Raw genomic sequence first — 7,141 nt, forward strand, 5'->3', positions numbered from 1 at the left:
CAGGATTTCGGCAGGATAAGTGGGGTCCAAGTACCGCTTCCGAGGTTTCAGGCATTTCGATGTTTTGAAAGCAATAGCGACGAACGCGCTAAAAGGACCCCTTCTAATTAAATCGGAATCCTTTGAAAAAATTCCTTAACTCAAGTAGGACCCTCGTCCCAGTAGCAGTGACTGAGCGCTACTTGTTTTTCCACTATTAGAAGACCTTCTAATACAATACAATCTCCCATTGGGAACCACGGCAGTTAAGCAGCTGCACCACCAAACAATCTTCCTTGCCTACACAAGCAAAGGCAAGTTTCAGGAGGCTCATCTGTCCTGATGAAGATCTAAAAGCTATATAGATCGAAACGCCGTCGACCTACCCAAGGAATTTCACTAGTTCTATTTGTATATAATTGTTGTGTTTCTATCCTTGTTGTTGTTGTGTGACAGTCCGTTCACTTTGATCACTTATGTCACTTCCTGCACCACACTATTCACTTGAGCACCTGAAAAAGAGTATGACTATTTATGTATATCCTTGAGAAAAGAGTAAAATAAAATACTCCTACTTGTACCTACTACCTCTGCTCCCAAGCGATTTATTAAGTATTCGCTCCCTGTTCTATTTTCTACCAAGGACCCCTTGAGGCCTACCCTGAACCATTGTTCTTCCAAAGCATCTTGTTACCCCAGGTTCCCAGGTTCTACTGTATGGGGTCCCCTTGTTTCTAACAAACATTAGCGGTGCTGTGCGGCATGGCAAAAATCCATTGACAACCCCAATAAGTGCCAAAGGCTTGAACTACTGGCTTTGCCATTGCTGATTTATAAAGTTCATTTCACGATTTGACAGTAGTGCCACAAAGGGAATGACAATCTATGCGTCTACAGAATAACTGAAACAGGACACATTCTAGAGAAAAACACTTTCTTGTACTGACATCTTCAACACAAGTCCATCTTGGGGCATATGTTGCTCTCACATTCCCCTCACCAACCCTGCAGTTGTACATTTTAATTAGGTTTATATACTAAAAAAACACTTTCTCACGACAAAAATGACACAGCTGCATAATTGCGCCTTTAATTTCTCTACTTTTCTTGATGCTGTACAGCGGTGGTTCTTAACTTGTGGTTTGGGGACCCCTGAGTAAAAATTCAAACGTTCTGTAAATGTGAAGTAATTTGCAACTGGAACCTAAGTGTATCCCCAGAAAGATTTTTCGGAGCAGAGCAAGTGCAGGGTAAAAAATATAAGATGGATGATGAGTGGCCTCAATTAGATTTAGAAAAGCTCCAACATTCCAATTATAATTAAAATGTAGATTTTGTTTTCAATTTGCTTGTGAATTAAATAAAATATTTCACAATGTCTGTACTTGTTTGATGAATGCTTGTTTCTGCATTTTTTTGTGTATTGTTTCGCAGATAGATCATCGAAAACACTTTGGCTGGGGTACCCCGATTCCAGTAAACGGCTCCGTTGGGATCCCCGGATTTCAATAATGATTCACTGGGGGTCCCGGGTAACCAGAAAGGGTTAAGTGGGAGCCCAAAGAAGTCAAAAGGGTAAGAACCGCTGCTGTACAGCACGAATAAAAGGCACTGGTAGAGTCATTAGGTCACAAAGGCATCTATATTGCCCTTAACAATACTTAATAGATATTTTGAAAAGGATAACAGCAGATACCTCAACAAGGAGGTGCCACCCTTTACCTTCTATGAGGTCGTGCTGGTGAGACTTATAAAAGTTAATATTGGAAGAGAGCAGCATACAAGGGTAAAGACTGGTTTTCAAAAAAGTGTGCTAACAACAAATGTTCTGCTGGGGCATCACAACATAGAGAAACTGATTCTAGAAAATTCACTAAATGTGTAATTCCTTTGAAAGGTACTACTTGGCAAGCACAGGAGGTTGTGTGGTGACAACTTACTTAGCAGTAGCATGCATGAACATGAAAAGTTTAGCAATATGAGATCTGGTTGCAGTGGGCCCGTTTTTTGGCACAGAGAATTATCATGGCCCAATAACACGTCTTATAGATAGATTCATGCATCTATTACAAATGTCACATTCCCTGTTATTCCCAAAGTACACTGTCACTGACTAGAGAAAACAAAGGTTATGAATCACAGATTCAATTCCACACGCACTTTACCAACAAACCACATGGGTCAGTGTTCATACGGCCCAGTCACTGTGGTTTTATCACCCTGCACATATTTAACCATATTATTATGGTTACATCTTTCTTTGTACCTACTACACATAATACACCCAGTCTGGCTTAAACCACACATGCAGATCCGCCAAGTGCAAAATGCTATTTATTACAATTTTATTTATAATATTTTAGAATTCATATGTAGCAAACTAAAATAGGTGGAATAGGCAAGCTGTAGAATTAAACACATATCATGCGTGGAATGTTAACAAAAAGGAGTAAACAACTACACCTAAACCAGGCGCAACCAACTTCAGAATCAGTTAGTAGCAGTGGTCCATGGGAAGGAGAAACAAAACAAAGAAAAAACTGAACGAAAAGCAAGTAAATGGAGTTGACAAGAAAGCCAACCCATGCTAAGCAGTGGACTGGCGTGAATCCACTGCAAGTTTTTAGAAAGGTTCACAAGAGGTCTTTGGAAAACAGACAGCTAAAAGTGTCCTATAGCCAAGACCTAAAAAGACAACTACGGGAAGCAGAGCTGACTTTGAGAAGATCATAGATAGCCTCGTAGATAAAGGTTCTAACAGGGGGCTCTTAAGGACATATGGGATACCATGAGGAGCAACAGCGTGCTAGAAAGAAAGGTAAGAGGTGACTGCTTGTCACTAAGAACACAATGCCACTGTCCTGGTATTCGTTAAACAACCCAGTGCATTTTGAGCGCTGTAGTTCTGCGTCAATTCAGCTGGCCCAGTTTTAGTTAAACACATGAAAAGAAGTACATGTAAAATAAAGTCAGGGACTGGAGCACTGAAAAACTGGTGACACAGTTATCGGTTAACTTTAGACAGATACAGTTTCTTATACTTATTTCAACTCTTGCTAGTTTCATGGTCTCCAACAATTGAACTGCACTCCAAATCTTATAGTGAACAGAAATAGCTAAGGCTTCAAGAGTAAAGGGCAGAAGGTAAGTGTTGAGATGGTAAAGCCCTTCACTTGTTGACGCATAGGTACCCCTGCCAAGAGTGCCCCAACAGCAGCTATTGCTGAATCCTTAGTGTGAATTTTTGTTGTCAAAAGAGAACATAGATCATGCATGCGCATCCGGACACATGCCCGTCTCATGGAGTGCGGTTATGTTGGACTAGGAGGGGTGCCCCAAGACCTACCCTCAGTGGTGAAAGGATACTGCATTTGCCAGGAGTTAAGTAGCACAAGTGCCATGGTGGCAGCATACCATCTAGTGATTAATAGAGGTGAACAGGCCTTTTTATATCTGTCACTGGGGTGAGACCTACTGGCTCACTAATGTAACTTTCTGCTGCTGTGTGCTTAACTCAACGTTGGCCTACACCAAGTTAGTAATTAGCGCATGTGCTGTTTGTATGTGCACCTCTGAAGAATACCATACATGGAAGTTTGTGTTAATTTGGAGTCCCAGGGCAGACTGGAGGAGCATAAGTAAGCAGAGGAATTCCCCTCCAACCCCCTCCCGAGAGATATGGAGATTGCTGCATTCCTTTGAGCTGAGTGAGAGACACACTTGGAGAACAACAGCCATGATCTTTAATACACTTCAAAGGGTTCTCTTAATTCAGAGAGCGGTTATTGGTAAGGGGCCATGGCACATCTCAGCAAGGAGATGGGGCTGATAAGATAATCGTAATGAGCAGGGTTTGGGGCCCCAGAGTAACCTTTTATGAAAATATCCCTGTGGTTGGACATCCACTTGTGAGCCTCTGGTCACTCCCAAAGCCTGTACTGTGGGGCTATTAGATTTGAAGTTTCTCCTACTGCGACAGACTACTTTCTGGAACAAGGGCAAGGCAGAAGAGCAGACCCCAAAACAAACTTCAAATACGCAGACCCTGAATTGCATTTGGTGTCCAGAGATGGACTATAAGGGGTGCTCAAGGCCCCCCAAATTGTCAACTGTCAAGCAGTCAATTGGGCTGCGCAAGGAAGAAAAGCTCTGCAAGATTTCTGTCTGTGAACAGGGCTGAAGGTTAAGGCCTGCAATACTCTCAGCTGGGTGAGGGGATATCACCCAGGGACATCCAAGACCACCGGCCCATGGAGCACCAGTGCCTGCCTGCTTGCCAAGACAAGTGTGCTCTCCGGTGAGGAAGAGGAGAGCGCTGAAGGGAGCGAGGCCTAGTGGGGGAGCTTGGCAAGTTGATCCCTGTAGCAAGGTGTGAGGAGACGTCTGCTGCACCAATTGGGTCGCCGCTCATGTGCAGGTTCAGAGGCGCAGTGGTCAACATCACTGTTGTGCCGAAAGGGCTGCAGTCCGTGTGGGAAGTCAGAAACCCTGACTGCCAAGTTGAGCCACTGTGAAGATTACAAATGTGCAGATCGGGCTGTAGGCACCGGAAAGCACAACTGAGTGGAAGTCCTCATCATGGGGCGATGCCGCTGTGGTGACCCATGTGGGCCTGCGCCCCGACTGAGGATCGGGACCGGAGCGACCGGCCCCTGCACCTGTGGGAAGGATAATAGGTGCTTACCATCTCACCAGAGGAAACTTTGTGCACGCCCATAGGCTGTCCCAGCCGGGCTTTAGGTGCTACTCACCAACAGCAGCTTCTGCTGCTCCACGCAGAAACTTTGGTCACACCATCGTCGCAGGAGCGGGTAACACTAATCTCAGAGCAAGAAGGCCCCACGGGAACTTGTTCTGCCACCTAGTGCTCTATACACTTTTGACTTTTATCACAGTGGGACTCCTGAGACTGGGAATGCCAGTGGGGCTAACCTGAATGTCGCCAGTAGTGGATGGGGAATAACCATGACCACTAGTAAGAGAGAAGTGATACTCAGGGACCTGCCTATTGAACACCAGAGCCCTGACCTTAGGGAGCTGTGTTTATTGGTTGTGCATGCTGTATTTCACTTTGAGTTCATATATAAATATTAATTCTTTAATAAAAGAAAGTATCTAACTGGATAATCATGTATTGCTTCGGATTGTAGTTTGAGTTGTGATCCCCCGCCAAGAAGCCCTTGCCTGCTCGACCCACAATACTACTGAGACAAAAGCTCAAGGGGTACTTTGCCCAGTTGCCCGGGACCCACAGGAGGTCAGGCCATGAGGCTATTGGAAGTAAAAGGCCTCAACCCCCAAGGGACCAGTAGCTCCTGCTTGCCCAATGTCTCTCTGAAACGGGTTCTAAAAGCAAGGATAAAAGCCCAAAAGTAAAGTGTACAAGGAATATAGTGAACAGATCTCTAAGGCTTTTCCATGACTCGCGTGAAAAGCGCACACATTCCAGGTTTATATCCTTGCATTCTGTCACTGCGTTTTTGCCCTAGAAATTGCTTACTATGCAAAGAAAAAAAAAAAGAGTACTGTACTGTATAAACTCTAGGCGCTGCTCCCGAAGATAAAAGCACTTCTCTCACAACACCTAAGTACTTACTGCATAGGAGCACAAAAAAACTGTGCCAACTATGAACCGTGCTGCGAACCCGAAAATGCGCTCTAGGGGGTATAAAGAGCTGTATAACTGCAATAACTCTAAAGGAAGGACGCCTCCTCCTCAAACTCCACCAGAGTCTCAATCACAAAAGTGACCTACAGTCACCACCACTTTTGAACACGGCGACTATTAACAACCCCTCTCCCAAATCTCCAGAACCAGGCGTTCCCCCATGCCACTGAAAAATAAGGTGGGTCCCAAAGACCACAGAAGTGTGGTTACTTCAGGAGTATGTATTTCAGCCACTGCAAGCTGCGACGATTCACTCCCTACCGAGAATAATGATCGTACAACTACAACTCCCAGAAAGCAGTGGCTGGATGCAAAAAGGCCATCACCGGCAGTTATACACAGTATGGAGTAATTTGGTACTTATATGGGCGAACCTCTGCACGACAAATCATCCTCACCCGTACGCTAATCAGCCCCTTCCATTAACCCTCACCCTTTCGCTCTAGCAGCCCATCACTCCGCACCACGCATACCTGTAAATAAGCTGCCCTCTTCGTTAGTTAAAGGATCATAGAGGCCGAGCCGAAGGAGCGCCGCAGCGCGTCAACTCAAACCGGAAGTCACAAGGATAGGCTATACCAATAGAGCGTCCCCAAACTTCCGCCATAGAGATAGGAATAGTAAGCGCGCCCCCTTGGTTTCAGCTGGGTTCTGTGCAGTAGGAAAAAGAGTCCTGTTTGGATACTTAACCCAGTATTTATATGTCAACGTTTGATAACCCAAGGTGAGGCGAAAACGGAGCAGGAACAAGAATCGAGAGAACAGTATCAATGCATTAGTTAATGCTCGGGTGGAGGCACATTAGACAGAAAAACTCGAATTTTCGTGAAAATCAAATTACAATGTATAGGAAGGGATGTTCAAAACACTTCGATTATTGATAATATGCGTATGGACGTACGCCTCCTTCCTCAAACAAGCATGGTAAACCCAATTGGTCTGGTAATGACGTTTTGCTTAATCAGTGCTGGACGTGGTTTTTGTAACGTTTTGTAGAAGTTTATTGTTGGGGAAGCTGCTGCGCTTTCAACAGTATAAAGAATCGAAAACATTAGCTTAAGGTGAGCTTCGTGAAGTAATCCAAACGAATACATGAGATGATTCCTTAATGTGACGTTTTATTTTAAGTACAGCAGTAGACAGCTTACACAACCACCCTGCTCCAGTATCTTCACTCACTGCCTCCCAACCGCCCATCCATAGAACCCCACAACAGAATAGAGAATACAACTACATTCTAATCAAGCTAAAATGAATCCCAATGAATACAACACACCTCCCCCCTTTAAAAAATCAACAAAAAGAATAAGACAAAAAAAAAATCTTCAATATACAAAATCTTTCATTTTTATCGGAACATTCCTAATACGACAACTCCTTCTAGGTTCACACACGAATTTGTTGACATTTTGAGAGATTCCCTCAGCAACTCCCATTTCCCCAACCGTACCATTCTGTCCCACAACCGGAAAAGGAATTTGCTCGAGACCATTC

At 44.3% G+C, this 7,141-nt stretch overlaps 1 protein-coding gene across 1 annotated transcript in view; it reads right to left on the reverse strand.

Moving 5' to 3' along the window:
- The window catches only part of ZNF593 (zinc finger protein 593), a 61,108-nt gene extending 54,801 nt beyond the window's left edge, over positions 1-6,307 (reverse strand). Inside the window, exon 1 of the mRNA XM_086957653.1 lies at positions 6,121-6,307. The gene's annotated coding sequence lies outside the window, so the exon portion shown is untranslated. The remainder of the gene's footprint in view (positions 1-6,120) is intronic.
- Between the last annotated feature and the right edge of the window lie 834 nt (positions 6,308-7,141).

This window comes from Lissotriton vulgaris, chromosome 2_1 (genome assembly GCF_964263255.1).
Source record: "Lissotriton vulgaris chromosome 2_1, aLisVul1.2, whole genome shotgun sequence".
NCBI lineage: Eukaryota > Metazoa > Chordata > Amphibia > Caudata > Salamandridae > Lissotriton > Lissotriton vulgaris.